The following is a 21,506-nucleotide window of genomic DNA, read 5'->3' as shown; positions in this document are numbered from 1 at the left end:
CCCCTGTGGAGCAGCTGACCTGAGAGTCAGCAGCCCAAAGTGGCACCTATATGTATATAACTATCATTGGGCCCCGTTGTTGTGCTTAATCAATTATTTCCTGTAACCTTTCTTGCAGGCATTTTAAATGATCTCGTTTGTGTCTTTAAACACGTTATCTTTCAGGGATGCAGCAATGCTAGCAGTCTTCAACGGTTCACCCTTCATGCTGGGGAGAATTGGAATGAGTGACGAAGGGGAGATGGGTGTGGAAACAGATGACAACCTTTCGCTACAGCTTGAGAGTATTTCGGAAGGCAAAATGACACGTGACAAGCGCACGGGGTAGAGATGGCTAATTATGAACCCCAGCCAGCCCCAGTCTTCCTCTGATTCATAGGCTTTCTGAATCTCAACTGGGCACAGGAACACCCTTCACACACTCGCTCAAGTCAATTCCAACTCATAGCAACTCTCCAGGAGAGAGGAGATCCGAAGCTGCAATCATTCACAAAGCAGACAGCCTCATTTTTCTCTGACAGAGTTTGAAAAGCGAACTTACAGGGAACAGCCCAACCCACTGCACCACAGGCTCCTGGACTCCAAGAAGAGCCTGTGTGTCACGGCCCCATTTCCAGTAGGACACACCGTATGACTACGTCCTGGGCAGCGGGATGTGATCAGACTGGTTACTTTGCTAGCAGAAGTGTGAGTGGATTTGTTTTTCACTTCCTGATCAAAGGACACTGAATGCTGTTGCCTGGAAATTCTTCCCTGTAAATGCTGATCCATTAGATTTAGAATGCGATGGGAAGTCCTGTGTGGGGGACCGTGTCACAGTTCGAAGGATGGCTGCCCCAAAGACACACCCATGCCCTCAACACCAGTGACTGTGACTTTCTTTGGGGACAGGGCCTTTGCAGCTGTAATTAAGGGAAGCATGATGAAATGAGGTCACCCTGGTGTATCTGGATGGGCCCTCGCTGCACCCAGGGACAAGGAGCAGAGGCAACTAAGACAAAGAGAAAGAGGTCAGGTGAAGACCGAGGCTGAGATGGCATGATGCCATCCCAAACCAAGCTATCAGGGAGCCCATGAGAGCTAGGAGCGTCAGAGAATGCTCCCCCGGGAGCCTCAGAGGGAGCAGCTCTGTTGCAGAGCATTGAGTCCAGGTTTGGAGGAGCCTCTGGACTGCCAGTGAGTGTGTTTCTCTTGGTGAAAGTCAGTAAGCTTGGGGACTCCTGCTCTGGCAAGTCCAGGAAGCCGCCCCACGCTCTATGATCAATGATCCGCAGGTGATCACTCAGGGGGTTAGGGTTCATACCCACAGTTCAGAGTCGCCCTTCAAAAAGGTAGGGGCCACCAATGGGGGAGACATTTCCTAAAATACCGTAAACTGTATTGAGAGGGACTGAACACACGAGTTACAAAAAATATAAATTTTGTCATTAAAACATCTGATACCCAAAACAATTATGCTTATGTCCTGTAGGAAAGGGTGCTGAGTTCACTGGGTTTTTACAATACCCTTCAGACAAAAATCCCCAACCCCTTTTTTTATATCAAATGCAGAGCAACCTCCAAAATGATGTCATTTTTTACCTGTGGCTCTGAGGTTACACAGTACGTTTCAGCTGAGATGATTCTATTTCGTCTCCTCATTTACTTCTGAAAAATCATGTGCTTCCAAAATGCATTTGAGGGATTGGAAGGAAAAGACATTGGTACAATAAAAATGTAATATTAGAAGGTGGGTTTGAAGGTAATTATTATATCAGGAATCTATTGCTGAACGATAAAAGAGATTTATTCTTGAGATCTGTGCATAAGGGAAATTGAACAGCTTATAGGTAATACGTATGGGAAGAGCTATAACATGCACTCGTAGAAGGCGTCCCCGTCGAGCACTGAGAGGACTAGGTGCACAGTGCCTTCTCCTATGGTTCTCTTAATAATATGCCCACGTCTACAATCCTCGAAACTTACAATACTGAGGCTCAAAGTAAGATGAAAACATGCTCTATTCATGGACTGCCATTCAGCATTCACAGCAAAACAATATGGAGGAGCCTTGAGACCACCATGCTGCATTAAAAGCAGCTAGGCATAAAGAGTACATATGCGATTAGCCTACGGATGTGAAGTCCACGTGCAGCAAACTCGATCACGATCCTCTTGAGAACAGCCTGTGTTTGGAGGCTGACCATAGCGTTGTGGGGATCATTGTGGGGATCTAGATCATTGTTGCGTTCCTGATAACATGGTCATAGACATGGACCACCTATAAATTGTTCACTTCATACCTGTCTATTTGACGGTATGAGGACTTTATCCCAATTATGTATTTCTATATGTGTGTGGATAACATGCAGGTATACATGCATATCTGTTTATATGTATTTGGATATATATGCACATATATGAGGCTATTTTACAAGGGAGCTTCAAAATATTTCAGGTAGAAAGGAAATCAAAGTTGATGGAATGTTTATGATCTTTCAGAAGCCCCTGGTACTATATTTGAGTCGGAAAGCACCTGAGCACATTGGTCCTGACATTGAACACTTTTCCAAGAGGAAGCAAGAATGTACTCAAGGGACTGATCGGCATCGTGGGGGCCTAGTTGGATGAGGCTTGAATTTCAGGGCTTCGTGAATAAAAACTTAGCAGGTCCCCATCTTATTCAATAAACTCAGTGAGGATTTGGATGGGCACCAGAAAGCTAGCAATGAGACTTGAATATTTTGCTAACTGGAATTTGAAGATTTTGTGGAAAACCAATATTCAGGTGAAAATAAATGTGTGCAGTTTTAGTTTAAAGCAGTGGAACTACAGATCTGCATTACTCTCCTAATACCAGCCTCTCAGCCCTACAAAAAAGAGCTGTTTGAAATTGTTCCAGAGGCCAAATTTTCCACCTTCTTCAGTGATGATTCTCACAGTGAGGTTCTGTCCCACTAGGATACACGGATGAACACCATGCTGTTAAATGAGAGGTAGGCCTGGGCTTCATTTCTAGCTCTGTCTTCACCAGCTGCATAAAACACGAATCAAATCCCCACCCCAGCAAGGTCCCCCTACCTCAAAAGTACCGATCACTGTGGGTCAGGGCATGGCGAGTAGTCAATGAAGCCATACATGCGCAGCACCACCTGAAGGGATCAATACATTTCTCAATTTCAGGGCAACGTGTGTGTATTTTCATGTATGCACCCAAACGCCTTGTCTCCATCCATTAATAATTTAATATAAGTAACTGGCATGATTTTCCACTTTCCCAAAGCTATTTTTTTAGAGCCCTGATGTCCCAGGGCCTGAGTGTTTATTAACCATGAGGTCTGTGGTTCAAACCCACTGGCTGCTCTGGAGGAGAAAGAGGCGGCAGTCTGCAGAGATGCACTGCTTTGGAAAGACTATGGGGAAGTTCCATTTAATCGCTGAGAGTCTCTATGAGTGGAACCAACTCAATACCAATGGGCACAGACAACCTTGTGATAAAAGGTCTTTAAAATGTGAAATTGATCTATCAATATATTTTCTGTAAGTCAATCTATATACAATCTATACAAAATCCCACATACAATTGATACAGAACCCATTATTTTATTGATGTAGGCCAAGTCTTTGGGCTGGACTGTGTGCCTTTGATTCGAGAGTGCGTGGTCATTTGGAAATGGCCGCACTGAAAGTGTTCCGTCTGCACGTCACCAGGGGCTGCTCTGAGCTGTGACAAGCAGTGCGCATCAAGAAATGTTATACATGATTAAGATCCCAGCTCACAGATAAAATGGAGAAGGCTGGGACTAGAGCATTTCGTTTAGTCAATACTATTTTTTAATTTTTTTAAATTTTGTCATCGATATTGGTAGCACTTTGAAGGCTACAATCAGGAGAGACAAATCCGGCAAACGGGCATCGAGCTTGGCAAAGTGGCAGGCAGGGAAAGGGAGGAAGGCCCCCAACAAGATGGATTGCCAACACAGGCTCAAACGGGACACGATTTGTGAAGACAGAGCGGTGTCTCCTTCTGGTGCCATTGTGCATTGTTAAAAACAACCAGTGAAACCCACTGCCATGGGGTGAGGCTCACTCAATGACCCCATTGGGCAGAGTAGAACTTCTTAGGGGACAGACAGCCTCATCCTTCTCCGATGGAGCTGCTGGTGGGTTTGAAATGTCCACGTTGAGTTTAGGTGGCCTCTGCTTAACCTACAGTGCCACCAAAGTGCCATGCACCATAAAAAGAGAAGGTCAAGTATCAAAAGCATATTGTCTTTCATCTTGCCAATAAAAAGGACTATTTTGTCCTCTTAACTATGAGTTCATTTTTTCCTAAAGTAGCTTAGTAATGCTTCATCTTAAGAAGTTGATAAGTTCATATTCCTAACCCCGTTAATCTATTTCTTAAAACCTTGGGGAGTTTCCAGAAAGGTAATACAATAATGCTTTTCAAGAATGATAATGCCACAGATATTTAAAATTGTGCAAGATCAGTAAGGATTAAATGCGCACAAAAATTGGAGAATGTTCAAATACATTATGGCACATTTATGAAAGAAATATGACTATTCTTCTATAAACATGGTGTTGTCTAGATATTCATGATTCCGCAGGAACGCAGTTACTCTCTCAGCTTTACTTTTCAAGCAGATTCCCTAGTTCTCCTCAGCACAGTTCAAAGAAAAGCACGCAGCTCCACCTTGTACTCCATTTAGCTGTCTACAGAAACCCTTGCCATCCAAAGGCTTCCTGTAGCCCAGCCTCCTTCATCAGGGAGTGGGGGCTATTCTTGAACATTTCTCTACTGTCCAAGTCATCTATAGCCAGAGAGCTTTGCTTCGCCTATGAATTGAGCAAAGCAGCTTGAAATGATGTGCAAAGCCACCTGGAAGAGTTAGCGCAGTGTTCCCAGAGTGGGCAGGATAACATGGCGGGTGGGGGTGGGAGGAAGTGCTGAAGGGTCCCGGGGGCCTGTATGGCAGATGCCTACTCTTCACCCTGGAGCATGGGCTAAGGTACAAACATACTTATTTGTTAGGGGAGTCGCCGAGTATTTTTATCTCTAAAAGGGGAAGTAGACCAAATGAGCTTGGGGTCCTTTGACTTAGATGGACATACTCAAGTTGAGGTTGTGCTAAAATGCATATTCTAGTTACACTTGGGAACTCAAGTCTACTGCCCTGCATGAGAGGGGCCACTGCTCAACTTGAGTTTGGAAGTTCAAGACCACCCCAAAACACCTCAGAAGAAAGTCTTGTGATTGCCTTCTAAAAACCCAGACACGGAAGACCCTTGGAGCACAGTTCTGTCTGGACACAGAGGGCCTTCCTGGGAGTCAGAGTTGGCAACACATGGATGACTTCCCTGCAGGCTTCAAGCCTGAAATAAGGTAGCGAGAGGCAGGGGCAGGGGGGTCCCATGCTCTCCGTAGTTCTGCATAGTCTTTGCCCAGCACCCTTGCTGTAGCAGTGACCATCCAAATGTTGGTCATTCTTACAACTAATGGATTCTTTCCAAGAGGGCAGCCTGCGAGCATAGGCTAGACGGCAGATTAAAAATGGGGCTATTGTGCTTGCACGCCTCAGGCCCTAAGCACGAGCCACTCCCTACCCTGGCCGTCTGTGGACTGCCTACTCGTCAGCCCAGGATGGGCGACAAGGGCAGGCCTGGTACGAGTTTATAGAAAGGAGTTAAGTCAACATCGTCAGCATGCATTCACTTGTGAGCCGATGCTTCCACTTCGAGCTAGTCTGAAGCTTCCAGATTCCATCGCAGGGACATAGGAGACAAGCTGGAAATCACAGGTTGCATTTGAAGAGCTAAAAAGCAAATGGTTTTAATCCAGTGGCTCTGAGCCTGTTCTGCTTTATAATGGAGTTATTGCTTCCACTGATTTATAAATATGCACTCACTTAATTTTTTTCACAGTGCTTAGATCTGTGAGGGTAATAAAAAAAAGAAATTTAAGCCCAACAATATCAACTTGTTTGTAATGTATGAGACAGATAATAAAAATAAGAGCTATCCTTCCCTGAAAGCTTAGCCTGCGCAGGGCTGTGCTAAGTACCATGCATTAGGTTTTCTGTGGCCGTAATCTCAATAAGGTGAGATGGATGCTACTTGCCTCTTATGTTTAACCCGGATTATAAGCGAGAACAGCGCATTTCAGAGAAATAAAGGAAGATAACAAGTAACGAATGGCTACATCCAAATCCAGATATAAATAGTCTGTTCAAAGAGATTACAGTCTCAACTCCAGGCTTATTTCTGCCTTCCTCAAAATTTAGGAGTGCATTGTCCCCTTATTCCAAGACATAGCTTATTAAAAGGTAAACATTAATCATTAAAAATCAAATAGCTCATATCCTCCCCGTGACCCTTCTGTAAGGGGATGTCCAGTTTCCTACAGATGGGTTTTGGGTCCCTAGTCCACACTCCTCCTCATTCACAGTGGTATGAGGCTTTTTTTATTTTATTCTTTGATGCTGGATATCTTATCCTATCTATACCTCATGATCACACAGACTGATGTGATTCTTCCATATGGGATTTGTTGCTTCTCAGCTAAATGGCCGCTTGTTACCTTCAAGACCTTTAAGACCCCAGTTGCTATATATTTTGATAGCTGGACATCATCAGCTTTCTTCACCACATTTGTTTATGCAGTCACTTTGTCTTCAGCGACTGTGTCTGGAAGGTGAGCATCATGGATTGCTAGTTTAATACAACAAAGTGTTCTTGCATTGAGGGAGTGCTTGAGAGGAGGCCCAATGTCCATCTGCTCTCTTAATACTAAACCTATAAGTATATGCACATAGATCTAATTCCGAATCGTGTAAAATATATTTACATCTGTACATGCCTGTATTTAGACCTCTATAAATGCCCTTTGCTTCCTAGTTCTTTCCTCTGTTTCCTTTTATTTTCCTCTTGTCCCACTATCATGCCCAGCCTTCATTTGGGTTTCAGCCATTCCTCTCGGTTAAATTGCCCTTGATCAAACCCTACCAGGCAATGATGAAACATACAACTTTCCTCTAGTTCTTATGTGCTTCCTCCCCCCCAATATCATGATCCCAATTCTACCTTACAAATGTGGCTAGACTAGAGGATGTACACTGGTACAGACAGGAACTGGAAACACAGGGAACCCAGGACAGATGAACTCCTCAGAACCAGTGGTGAGAGTGGCGATACCAAGAGGGTGGAGGGAGGGTAGGGTAGAAAGGGGGAACTGATTACAAGGATATACATATAACCCCCTCCCTGAGGGATGGACAACAGAAAAGTGGGTGAAGGGAGACATCAGACAGTATAAGACATGAGAAAATAATAATAATTTATAAATTATTAAGGGTTCATGAAGGAGAGGGGTGGAGAAGGAGGGGAAAACTGAGGAGCTGATAACAAGGGCTCAAGTAGAAAGCAAGTGTGTTGAGAGTGATAATGGCAACAAATGTACAAATGTGCTTGACACAATGGATAGATATATGGATTGTGATAAGAGTTATACAAGCCCCCAATAAAGTGATTAAAAAATAAAATCAGATGGCACCAGCTGTATTGATTAGGGTTCCAGCATGAGGGAAATGGAGAGGACCATTCTAAGAGGGGCCAAGGAACACACTCTTTATGAAGGGGAGGCCCTGCATGAATCCAATGGTCAATGCACCCTACTTCTAATAGAAGGGTTGCAGGTTTTCGTCTACCCAGAGGTACCTTGGAAGAAAGGACTGGTGATCTACCTACTTCTGAGAAGTCTGTCAGTGAAAACCCGTTGGGTCTAGCTTTTTACAAAGATGACACTGAAGGTGAAGAACGAAGCTCTAGCCTCTCCCAGAACTGAAGTCCAAGAAAATGCATTAAAGGCCAAGAAGGCCAGACTGAAAGGCGTCCAGAGTCCACAAAAGAAACGTCCGCAGTGTAGCACCCACCTCCTGTTGGCTGAAGACCCTGAGGCTGAGGGCCAACCCTCAGCAGAGCACCCCCAGGAGCAATTGGCTAGACCAGTGTGCCATCACCACGTTCCCCCTGACCACTGAGTCAGCCACGAAGAAGATGGAAGATAACAAGACACTGTTCATGGTGGATGTCAAGGTCAACAAGCACCAGGTCAAACAGGCCAAGAAGAAGCTCTGCGACATTGACTTAGACACGGTCAGCGTCTTGGTCAGACAAGAAGAAGGTGTATCTTTGACTGGCTCCTGACTGTGAGGCTTTAGATGTTGCCAACAAAACCAGAATCATCAAAGCTGATTCCAGCTGTGCCATGCTAACTAGAAACCTTTTCAGTGCAAAGACAGAGGAGAGACATGGGGGTGGGGTGGGAGAGGGCGGGAGGGAGGAAGGAAAGGAGGAAGGAAAAAGGCCCTCTGGATCCCAGATCTCCTTTGACACAGTGGAAGCACCATGAGTGGGGATGAGGGGCAGGTTTGAAGCAGGTAGAGGGTCAGGACCTCAGGAGATGATATAAACTGGTGACCATGCTGATGGTTGGCATGTTGAGCCCTGGAGAGTGTACAGGGAAGCTGCTCGTTCTCCACGTCCAGGGGAAGGTGGTGGGCCCACTCTAGCTGGAGGGAGGCTGCGTTTCCATCTGAGACCATGGGCCACCTCGGGAGTGACGCATGTCTGCTCTGACTCACCTTCTAAGCGTCTCTTCAGTCCATCCATCAGCTGAAGGCAAGCTGAAGCCAGGAGTCAAAGTGCCACCTACAGGTATGTTTGTGCGTGTGTTTGGAGGCGACACATGGAAGGTGTGTGGCATTCACCCAGCCAGCATTAGAATGGTTTCTACAGGCAAGCCCTACCCATGGCCTTGAAGTCTATCCCAACTCAGAGTGACCACTTGGAATGGAATTAAACTATGTACAGGAGGTCCTGGGTTCTAATGCTTATGGAGGCTGACTCCCTAGGCTTTCCCCTGGTCGCTCCTGGTTGGTTCAAACGGCCAACCTTTCAGTTAGTAACTAAGCACTTTGACAACGATGCCACCTCAAACCCACCAAACCCATTACCACTCTGCTTCATAGCAACCTTACAGGGCTTCTACGACATGCTGTCAGTGATGCTTAATCTCTACACAAAACACTGCTATCAAGTCCATTTTGGCTCATAGAAAACCTACACAGTAAGAGCGCTTCTTCGGGTTTCTAGGCTGCAAACAGCCTCATCTTGGTCCTAAGGAGCAGCTGGTGGGTTTGAGCAAACACAAGAAGGAAGGGAGGAAGGGAGGAAGGGAGGAAGGGAGGAAAGGAGGAAGGAAGGAAAGGAGGAAGGGAGGAAGGAAGGGAGGAAGGAAGGAAGGGAGGAAAGGAGGAAAGGAGGAAGGAAGGAAAGGAGGAAGGGAGGAAGGGAGGAAGGGAGGAAGGAAGGAAGGGAGGAAAGGAGGAAAGGAGGAAGGAAGGAAAGGAGGAAGGGAGGAAGGAAGGGAGGAAGGAAGGAAGGGAGGAAGGGAGGAAAGGAGGAAGGGAGGAAAGGAGGAAGGAAGGGAGGGAGGGAGGAAGGGAGGAAAGGAGGAAGGAAGGAAAGGAGGAAGGAAGGGAGGGAGGAAGGGAGGAAAGGAGGAAGGAAGGGAGGAAGGGAGGAAGGAAGGAAGGGAGGGAGGAAGGGAGGAAAGGAGGAAGGAAGGAAAGGAGGAAGGGAGGAAGGGAGGAAGGAAGGGAGGAAGGAAGGAAGGGAGGAAGGGAGGAAAGGAGGAAGGAAGGAAGGGAGGGAGGGAGGAAAGGAGGAAGGAAGGAAGGGAGGGAGGAAGGGAGGAAAGGAGGAAGGAAGGAAGGGAGAAAGGGAGGAAAGGAGGAAAGGAGGAAGGAAGGAAGGGAGGGAGGAAGGGAGGAAAGGAGGAAGGAAGGAAGGGAGGGAGGAAGGGAGGAAAGGAGGAAGGGAGGAAAGGAGGAAGGAAGGAAGGGAGGGAGGGAGGAAAGGAGGGAGGAAGGAAGGGAGGGAGGAAGGGAGGAAAGGAGGAAGGAAGGAAGGGAGGAAGGGAGGAAAGGAGGAAGGAAGGAAGGGAGGGAGGAAGGGAGGAAAGGAGGAAGGGAGGAAAGGAGGAAGGGAGGAAGGGAAAGGGGGAGGGAGGCAGGGAGGAAAGTAGGGAGGGAGGAAAGACAAAAATCCCCCTCTGGATCTTGTTTCTAGCACACCAACGCCTGAGACAAAGCAGTACTCTCTATATAGGGCCACATAGTTTGTCATAGGTTGCTGTAAATTTTGAACATATTAAGATGAACTTTATTCCAATTTTAATGAATGCTTCATAATAAAAATTATGTGTGATATCATTTTGTTGCTTTTAACCTCTTATTTTATTCCAAGTTAAATTTTACGTTCACATAGCACTCCCCTTATCATAGAAATCAGTATTGAAAAGATAACTGTGCCAGGAATGCATGATTAAATTGGTATAATGCATATCTAAATGATTATAATTACAAATCACAGAGATGAGTAACCATGGTCGCCCGGGCCGGTGTAAAATATTAACGTGGTTGTTGGGTCCCTTCAAGTGGGTTCCACTCAAAGCAACCGTGTGCACAACGGAAGGAAACACTTCCTGTTCCTGTGTTGTTCTCACAATTGTCATTCTGTGTCATCCCACTGTTACAGTCGTTGTGTCGATCCATACCATCGAGGGCTCTTCTGTCTTTTATTGCCCCTCTACCAAGATGATGTCCTACTCCAGGGACTGCTCTCTCCTGATTACGTGCTCAAAGTATGTGAGACAAAGTCTTGCCATCTTTGCTTCTAAGGAACATTTTGCCTGTCCTTCTTACAAGACAGATATGTTTGTTCTTCTGGAGGTACATGTATTTGTTGTTGATTTAATAATCTTCTCCAGAACCATGACTTAAATTCATCAATTACTTTTCCATTGTCCTTATTCAACGTCCAACTGTTCGCATGTATATGAGCTGATTGCAAATACAGTGGCCTTGGTCAGACACACCTTTGTCTTCATGTGACATCCACGTCCCTCAGCACTCTGAAGAGGTCTGGGGCCACAGACCTTCCCAGTGCAGTAGGACATTTGATTTCCGGACTGCTGCTTCTGTGAGCATTGATTGTGGATCCAAGGAAGACAAAATCCTTGACAACTTCAATATTGTCTCCCTTTGTCATGATGTTACCCTATTGGCTCGGTTGTGAGGATTTTGGTTTTCTTTCCATCGCAATCCTTAGTGAAAACGGATCCTTGCCAGCAAGTGCTTCAAGGTCTCCTGCCTTTCAGCAAGCCAGGTGTTACCTGCAGATCACACACAGGTTGTCAAAAAACCTTCCTCCAGTCCTCTAATGCCATGTTCTTCTTCCTATAGTTCAGCTGCTCAGATGATCTATTCCGCATAGAGATTGTGTAAACACGGTCACAGGAGGCAATCCTATGCACACCTTTCCTGATTTTAAACTATTCAGCATTCCTTTGTTCTGTTTGAATGGCTGTCTCTCAGTCCAGGTGAGGGTGACAGTGCACAGGGAAGTATTTTGAATTAGTATTCATCTCAATGGTATCCATAATTTGTTACGGTTCACACAATTAATGCCTTTGCCTAGTCAGTAAAACACAAGTAAACATCATTCTGGTGTTTTCTACTTTCAGCCAAAAGCCACCTGACTGACATCAGCCATCATAGCCTTCATTTCATGTCCTCTTCCAAATCCTGTTTGAAGTTCTGACAGCTCCCTGTCAATGTACTGCTGCAACCACTATCGAAAGATATTCAGTAAAATGTTCCTGCATGTGTTATCAGTGGTATTGTTAGACAATTTCCATGTTGTTGGTTTACTTAGCTTTGGGATGGGTACAAATATTGATCTCTTCTAGTGGGTTGGGCACATAGCTGTCTTCCAATTTTCTTGGCATTGATGAGTTGAGTGCTTCTAGGGCAGTGATTCTCAGCCTGTGGGCCGTGACGCCTTGGGGTCGAATGACCCTTTCACCGGGATTGCCTGATTCCTCACAGTAGCAAAATTACAGTTATGAAGTAGCAAGGAAAATAATTTTTTGGTTGGGGGTCATCACGACATGATGAACTGTATGAAAGGGTCGCGGCCTGAGGAAGGTTGAGAACCGCTGGGGCTTCATTGGCATATGGGCACATTTCTAATGTATTCCATCAGCTCTTAGAGTCTCATTTTTCATGAACGCCTTCAATGCAGCTTAGACTTGTTTCTTCTTGATCATACGATACTGCTTGAAAAAAGTGAACGTGGACCAGTTCTTTCTTGGCAGGGTGACTTTGTGTATTTCTTCCATAATATTTGGCTGTCGCTTGCACCATTCAACAATTTGGTCATAGAATTTTTAGTATGCCGATCAAAGCTTGCGTTTTCCCTTCAGTTCTTTTAGCTGAAGATCTGCTGAATGCGCTCTTCTTTCCATTGGCTAATCCCGGCCTCTGCACATTTCTTTCAACACTTGACTCTGCTTTCCTGAGCTGCCCTTTGAAATTCCCTGTTCAGCACTCCGACTTCATAAGTCCCTCCATTTTCCTTAGCTGCTCTAGGTTCAAGAATAAGTTTCAGAGTCTCTTCTGAGATCCATTTTTGTCTCTTCTTCCTTTCCGGTCTCTTTCATGACGTATTGCGTTCTTCATGGGTGGAGTTCTTGACGTCATCCCACAGCTTGTCACATCTTCTCTCATTTGTGGTCAGTGAGTCATTTTGTTCTCGGGATGTTTTTTAATTGAGGTGATAGATGCGCAAGGTCCAATTATGGTTCTCTTGAGCTTGCTTTGATTTTCCCCAACATCAACTGGAACTTTCATATGAGCAAGTAGTGATCTATTCCACTGTCAACCCTGAGCTCATTTTGGCTGTTGATATTGAAAATCTTCACGGGCTTTCCCCACAGATGTAGTCAACTTGATTTTTGCATCGTTCACATGGTTATATCCACGTGAATAGGGTCTATTTATGTTGTTGAACAAAAGGCATTTCAAATCGTATCATGAGATCTCCAGCTTCATTTCTATCCTCAAGATATTATCAAACAGCTGCTCTTTCCCCTTTATTTCCAACTTCCGCATTCCAATCTCCAATAATGGTCCATGTGTCTTGACCACACATTTGACCAATTTCAGATTGAAGGACTGGTGATATATGTCAATTTCTTCACCACTGGCTCTAATGGTTGCTTTGTACATCTGAGTATTAATTGCATTCGTTGTGTTTCCTGGTACGTATATAGATATTATCCTATTGCAGACAACATTAAACTCCAAGATGGATCTTTAAATGTTCTCTTGAAAATGAATGTGAAGCAGCTCCTCTGGGATTTGTCATGCCAGGCAAAGTAAACCACATGATTTTCTGTTTCAAAACGGGCAAGCCCAGTCCATTTCAGAGCAGTAATGCCCAGAATGTGGATCCTTTTGTGTGCCATCTGATTTTTGTGGACTTCCACTTTTTCCATATTCATATCTTATACATCCTGCATCCAACTATAATAGATATTTGCAGTTATTGCTCCTCATTCTGATTCCATGCCGCCCCTTGTCTGCCACACACACCAAATGAAGGACCTGAGAGCACATCCTTATGGTTGACTCTACTTTGAGAAGGCAGCTCTTCCTCAGTCAGATTTTAAGTGTCTTGTGGACCAAGGGGATTATTTTCTGTAACCATCTCTGATAGTGTTTTCATGTTAGTCTTAATATTTTCAGTGTGCCGGATCATGTTCCAATGGTCTTCATGAGGCCTCCAGTACCTAATCGCTCAGAAGTGGAGAATAAGTATCTCCCTTCTCTGTCGCCTATTCTGGCTGCGGGAGCTTTGCCGGGTTTGCCAAGCTGGACACCTGGGTTGGCCCCTACTGGTATTTGAAATACTGGTGGCATAGCCTCCCACATCATCAACACATACGCCCCTGCAGGACAACAAATGAGAGAAAAGCCAACATGACACACATTTATTTAGTGCTTAGAAATCCTGGTGGAGCAAGAGTCCCAATCCTTGACTCTTGGCAGAAAGGGTGGTGGTTGGAACGCACTCAGAGTCACCCTGGAAGAAGCCTGGCATTCAGCTTCTGAGCAGGCACAACCTGAGAAAGCCTGGGGAACTTGGCTCTCCTCCAATTAACATGAGGACAGCATGTCTCTGGATGGACTAATTGGAATCCCGCAACAGTGCCAGGTTTGCTGCATACAGGAAGCAGAGTGAAAATCATTGTTTCACTCTAAGTGGCATAACACATCCTGTCTGTCTGTGTGCCCTGTTACGGTGGTTTGCACCAAAATAGAGATCCATATTCTAGGCATTCGAAAGCGGAATGAGACAATCATATGGTTTACCATGCCTGGAAGGACACATTTGAACTGGAATGCCTTCACGTTGGTTGTCAATAGGAAAATCTTATGATTTATACTGGGATACAACACTGTTACTCATAGGATAGCTTCCATATGTCTAAGGGAGACCAGCTGATAAGTTATTATTTAAATCAACACACCAACCACAGAGGCCAAAGATGAAAACATGGAGGATTTTTTACCAACTTGGATCAAGCAGGCAACCAAGGTACATTGAAAATTACGGGTGACAAGGATGAGAATATGGGAAACAAAGAAAATGAACCAGTAGCTGGAAAACATGGCCTTGGTGACAGCATCCTGTCTGTGTTATGCCAGATCATCCCGAGTCAGGCTGACCAGAGAACAATCAACAACAACAGGCCGACGCCAGTGAACATGACTTCCTTTGGCACCGTCATTACAGGTGCAATGACACGAAGAGCGTGGGACACTCACAAGTCTACCGGGTGATTAACTGATTCAGCTGAAACGTGTTCTCCTCTTCAGACAGAGATAAATGAGGACCCCAGGCAAGAGCTGTGGACCACGAATGATTACTCCCATCCCGTAGAAACTCTGGAATTTATCCTACTGAATTTCCACATGATTTGCCACTATTGACATCCTTCCTCTTCCTGCTTCTACTTTTTCAATGAAATGAATAGGTGTCTTATACTGGAGCTGTGGGTTAAGTGCTGGACTGCTAGGTTGGAGTTCAAACCCACAAGCAGGTCTGCAGGAGGAAGAGGAGGTTGTCAGCTTCCATAAATATGTACAGTCCCTGAAACGCCATGCATCCTCATCAGGAGTTGGAATCTCCCCTATTGCAGGATGTTGGTTTCTTGGTGAGGCTTTCTACTTCCATAAAGAATTGGAAATTCAATCATGGAAATTCAGGGGTTGTTATTAATCAGAACTCGCTCTTTTATTTTGCTCTTTCACTTTATTGTCCCTTTGTAAAAGAGCACTGGTGGTATAGTGAATTACACATTGGGCTGCTAACTACAAAGTTGTCGGTTCAAAACCACCAGCCACTCGATAGGAGAAAGATGAGGCTTTCTACTTCCATAAAGAATTATAGTCCTGAAAAACCCACAGGCACAGCTCTATCCTATCCTACAGAATCTGTTCTATCCTTTGAGCCTGCCTCAACTGGATAACATTGAGACTGTGAAGCCTTTGTGACCTGGAAGCAGAGAGATTGTCTCATGTGTTCGAAGTACTGAGATGGAGAGGAAATGGCCTTATGATCGGTTGTATCAGAATCTCACCCAAACCTGAGTTAGATGTTTTTGAAAATAATCTAGATTGGGGTGGAGGCTCCTCAGACTTCGGGGAGTGTGGGACAGGGCGGTTGGATATCACACCCTGAGCCAGGTAGTGAGCTGAATGGTGACCCTCAAGATTCTCAGGCCATCATCTGTGAAGGTGGCCTTATATGACAAGTCTTCAAAGATGCCATAAAGCGAAGAGTTTAGAGATGAGGGTAGCATGCTCTATTATCTTGGGGAACTTCTAATGTGTCTGTACTTTCCCACTGAGAGCAGAGACATGTTTACATATGTTGTGTTTGGAATAAACCGTGCATGTACAAAGTAGGACCGCAATAACAACAACCTTTGCTGACCTTGGGATACCAGGTGAGCCCTCTTCTCCTGTGTAAGAAGAGGACACAGGGAAGCCCTCAACGTGGGTGTGGCATCGTTATATTTCAACGGTATCAACAAATCCAGGTAGCTGCCTTGTTGAACATGTGAAAAGAAATTAATTAATGGGAACTCTGAAAACTCTAAAACTGGTTACTGTGGAGTTGATTCAGACTCACAATGACCCCATGGAGTTTCCAATGTTTGATGTTCCTAAGCACATGACCAGGCCTTTCTTCCTCATCTACTTCTGTCATCAAGTTCCAGTGAGACCTGGTCAGCATCCTGGCAATATCCACGCCTCCACTGATGGAAGCGTGAGGGCTGTGGATGAAGGCATGGGCTGAGATTCAAACCGGGGTCTCCCACACGGAAGGAGGGGATTCTACCACCAAGGCAACAGTGCCATCATACCCATGCTCATGTGAAAGCACTGGATTTCATCAGTTACTACCACCCCTGTCCCATGGCCCCAGTGCAACTGGGGATATTGTCTACCCACTTGCCAAACAATGCAAGAAGTCTAAACTCACCCGTATTGTTATTCTCTGTGGTGAAGCTCTTCTTGCCCAGAGCACTGCATCTGTGACCCCTTTCCTGTGTCACTGCTGTTGACCGAGACTTCTCCTGTGAGGCTGCAGAGTCTAGGCCTGGCTCTGGTTCTGAGCTCCTGCACTCCCTATAGGAGGGGCCGCAGTTGCCAGTCCCATCTGCTGGCCTTAAGACAGCTGCATGTCCTACTGCTCCTTAAGACTGAAACTAATCAAACACACAATCAATATAGACTGATAATTATTGGTGATTCAAGTGAAAAGGTTAGAAGCAAAAAGGAAGGAACAGATGTTGGAAAATAGGATGTTGGTGGTGGAAACAAAACTGGCGGTTGCATGATCGAATACTGCAAAGCCACACCTTCTTCCTCACAAATACCTTTGTTCAACAACACAAAAGGTGCGTGGACATGTGGACTTCTCCAGAGAGAATGCACAGAAACCAAACACACTACGAGTGTGTGAAGAGAATGCCGAGAAGCTCAGCAGCAGCAGCTAAACCCAGGCCAGGAACAGACTGTGGGACAGACCACCAATTTCTCATTTATAAGGGAAAGTTGAAGCTGAAGAAAATTAAAACAAGCCCTTGAGCTCCAAGGTACCACCTCGAGTCCATCCCACGTGAATGTTGAGGACAGTGTTGGCACACAGAACACTGGTGACAGAAGCGCAGATAACCTGTGGGATGGCATCAAGAATGTCAGACGTGGAAAAGCAACAGTCAATAGAAAGAAAAGATCAAAGTGGATGTCAAAAGAGGCTCTGAAATGTGCCCTTAATTTTAGAGGACCTATGGCAATTCAAACAAATAATAAAGCAAAAGTTTGAATAAAAACTTTCAATGCATTGCTTGAAATGCAAACAACAGGTTAAAGTCTTACAATGAAAGGTGTAAAAACCTGGAGTTTGAAAACCAAAAAGGAGGAACATGCTCAAAATATCCTAAATGGAAATAACCTGAAAATATTCAAACCTTGAGTTTCAATACTGAAATATACCATGGGAGGAATATTGATAGACCCAGGAAGCACAAGAGAAGATGAACGAGCACACAGGGTCACCATATCAAAATGAACTAGTCAACATCTCACCCTCTCAAGATGAAGCATATGATACTGAAGGAAGAAGCTCAAACTGCCCTTAAGGCATTACGGCATTACACAAAAACAAGACTTCATGAATTGATGTAATTCGATAGAAAAGTTTCAACAAGCTAAGGCGGCAGTGAAAGCACTCACTGGTCTTTGCCAAGAAATGTGAAAGACAGCTACTTGGCTGACTGACTGGAAGAGAGCCATATAGTATCCATTCCAAAGAAAAGTGACCAAAAAATGAGCAAATCATAGAATGATATCATTGACAATACATGCAAGTGAAATGTTACTTAAGATCATCCAATGGCGGTTGCAGCAGGACCCTGACAGGGAGCTGGCATCAGTTCCGTCTGAATCAGAAGAGAGGGTGGAAAAAGGGATACCATTGCTGCTGTCAGATCATCCCGGCTGAAAGCAGAGGACACCAGAAAGCTATTTACTTGTGTTTTATTGACTATGCAAAGGCATAGTCATATGTGGATCATAGCAAACTATAAATAGGTTTGAGAAGAATAGGGATTCTAGAAGTCTTCTTTGGGCCTTCAGAACTTGTACATGGATCAAGAGGTAGTTGTGAAAATAGAAAAATTGAGAACTCCATGGTTCAAAATCAGGAGAAGGATGTGTCAGGGTTGTATCCTTTCACCATTCTCATTCCATCCGTGTGCTGAGAGAGTAATCAGAGAAGTGAAATTATAGGAAGAAGAATACAGCGATAGGTTTATCAACAGCTCATTTTTTGACACAACCCGACTTGCTGAAAGTGAACTTGAAACGTTTGCTTATAAAGATCAAGGAGTCCAGCCTTCAGTATGGATTACAATTCATTATAAAAGAGATCAAACAATTAGGGCCATTAATGAGGGAATATGGACAAACATGGGAACCTTAGCACAGGGAATACATAGGCTGTCATAAATAGGGAAGGATACAAATACAGAGGAGTCACAAATTGACAAGTGGGATATACTGAAGATAAGACACCTGTGTACATCGGAAGAATTCACCAAGAGTGTAATAAGGGAGTCCACCTACTGGAAAAACATCCTAAGCAATGATACATCAGACAAAGGTCTTATTACTAAAATCTACAATACTTTGCAAGCTTATAATAAGAGAAAAACTAATTGCCCACTGAGGAGGTGAGCAAAGGACCTGAACAGAAATTTCACAGAGTCTGAAATCCAAATGGCCGATAAACATATGAGAAAATGTTACCGATCATTGACCATAAGAAGAATGCAAATTAACCTCCCTGGAGGTCTAATTATATGAGTAATTTTGTTAAGGAACTTCTCTGCAGTGTAATTCCGAATGTGGCTCAGGGTTACCGCTTCTGACAGGTAACATTTACCCCGAGCCACACTCAGGATTACTGCCAGGGAGGTTAAAACAACCGTGAGATACCACCTAACACTCTCAAAGATAGGCCAATTCAAAAAATCAGAAAACAACAAGTGTTGGAGTGGCTGTGGGGAGATAGGGACTCTCAACCACTGCTGGTGGACCCGTAGGTTTGTACAGTCTCTATGGTAATTGATTTGGCGATTTCAAAAACAGATGGAAATTGAGTTACCATACGACCCAGCAATTCCCCTACTGGGCATATACCCAGAAGAGGCAAGAGACAAACCATGGCCAGACATCTGTGCTCCAATGTTCATTGCAACACAGTTCACAATCGCAAAAAGTTGGAAACAACCCAAATTTCCATCCACTGATGAGTGGATTAAAAATTGTGGTACATGCATACAATGGAGTACTATGCATTGCTAAAAAGCAGTGATGAACGCATGAAGCACATCGCCACATGGGAAGCACTGGAGGAAATCATGCTATGTGAAGTAAACCAAGCACAAAAGGACAAGTACTACATGAGTCTGCTGGAGGGAAGTTTTATAAAAGAAAAAGGAAAAGAAAAATTCAAAAGGGGCACGGCGGGGTGGGGGTGGGGGGGCGAGAAGCTACTGTATACAAATACTCCAGGGGTGAGGTCCAGGTAGTATGGCAGGGGCCAGACCAAATCCAGGGCTACATATGTCAGCAAACTAAAAAGGCAAGTGGGAGACGAAAGTAAAAAAATAAAAAGAGATGTGTGGTGGAGGAATAGGGCACTGACCCACCCAAGGAGAGAGTATTGTTTGTGTCTCCACAGGGAAAGAGGGACCAGCCTTAAATCGGTTGCTCTGGGATTTGAATGCAGTGTGCCAGCACGGAGAGGGGAGCCAGTGCAGGGGCCTGTGGGCTCGGCTCCAGTACCAGCTATGTGGACAACTGCCCTTCCAGCAAGAAGAATTTACTTTAGAGGATGTCACTGAAGCTGCAGCTTGGGGAGAGGGGCATGTCTGATCAGAGCACACAGGAGCAAATGCATGGGAAACAAGAGAATGGAGCACATCCTGGCCCACCAGGCCTAGAGGATGATATCCCCGCTCTGAACAGCCACTGCACAGAGTGGACAATATGGCTGATCCCAGTATGAGACATGATGTCCATCAATGACACATGGTCCTACAGGGGACAGCACTGGAGACTCAGTGTTGGGATTGGCCTGGTCTGACCTCACCACACCAAGGCAAACATCAAAGGCGTGCGGCAGAGCAATGGTGGGGGGCAGAGGAAGGAGCTCCCGAGGGAGTGCAAAAGGTAGACTGTGGGGCCAGAGCATGGCACCCCTCAGACTTCACTGGAGGACACACCTAGAGGTCAAAAAATCAAACCTTGACCTATTGACAGGGTTTTCATCCTTTAAAAAATTTTTCTTCCTTTTTTAAAAATTAATTTAACTCAATTCTTGGTCATAGGGTTTCTTTTTTGTGGTCATTGTGTTCTCGTTTGTCACTTTGTCTTGCTATGCCTTGTTTTTTGGTGCATATTATTATCTCTGAAGATCTATCTAGATAAGATAGACTGATGAACAGTGTGGAGGAGAAAACAACGGGACTGATGCTTCCGGGGAGACACGGGAGAAGGGGAGGTGGGGGTAAGGAGGTGTTGTTGACCAACTCAGGGACAGGGGAGGAACAAGTGATCCAAAATTAGTGGCAAGGAGGGTGTGAGAGGCCTGGTAGGGAGTCAGCAAGGGCAATATACCTGAGAGAAATTACTGAAACCCAAATGAAGACTGAACATGATAGTGGGACAGAGGACAGTAAAAGGAATAGAGGAAAGAACTAGGAGGCAAAGGGCATTTCGGGAGATGTGCTTGCGTTGACAAAGCCCCTGGGGATGCAGGTAGTGGTCGCGGTGCACCAATGGCTGGATATTCCTGAGAAATGGAACAAAATTAAACCCGTGGTTACACAAGAAGATGTAGAGTTGGCATACCAATAGGCAATGATGAACATGGCAAGGCTCAACAGAACAGCTGCAGGACTCATGCACACGTTCAATGCTCATTCGGCTGCTGACATCACAGGCTTTGGGAATTTGGGCCATGCACAGAACCTGGCCAAGCAACAGAGGAACGAAGTTTCCTTTGTGATCCACAGCCTCCCTGTACTGGCCGAGATGGCGGCCGTGAGCAAGACGTGTGGGAACATGTTTGGCCTCATGCCCGGGACCTGCCTGGAGACATCAGGAGGCCTCCTGATCTGCCTGCCCCGGGAGCAAGCCGTGGCGTTCTGTGCAGAGATCAAGTCCCCCAAATACGGTGAAGGGCACCAAGCATGGATTATTGGGATTGTAGAGAAGGCCAACCGCACTGCCAGGATCATAGACAAACCCCGGATCATTGAAGACGCCCCGCAGGTGGCCACACAGAACGTGAACCCCACGACCAGTGCCCCCTCCTAATTCAGACCGCAGCCACGGTTTGCTATTGTTTTAATATGAGCTGTTCCTTTCCCACCACTTCCATTAAAGACTGTAAGCGACAAAACGATCTCATCGCGCCCACACAGCTGGTGACCTTAGGCCGATGTGCGAGTGGATGGCATTACTAAAACACAGCCC

At 45.3% G+C, this 21,506-nt stretch overlaps 1 pseudogene; it reads left to right on the top strand.

The window, feature by feature from the left end:
• The first annotated feature begins 8,037 nt into the window (after positions 1-8,037).
• LOC142456262 (selenide, water dikinase 1 pseudogene) lies at positions 8,038-21,347 on the top strand (annotated as a pseudogene).
• Positions 21,348-21,506: the final 159 nt, after the last annotated feature.

This window comes from Tenrec ecaudatus, chromosome 9, assembly GCF_050624435.1.
Source record: "Tenrec ecaudatus isolate mTenEca1 chromosome 9, mTenEca1.hap1, whole genome shotgun sequence".
Classification (NCBI taxonomy): domain Eukaryota; kingdom Metazoa; phylum Chordata; class Mammalia; order Afrosoricida; family Tenrecidae; genus Tenrec; species Tenrec ecaudatus.
Note: the sequence above shows the minus strand (reverse complement) of the source record. Positions and strands in the feature narration are given on the sequence as shown.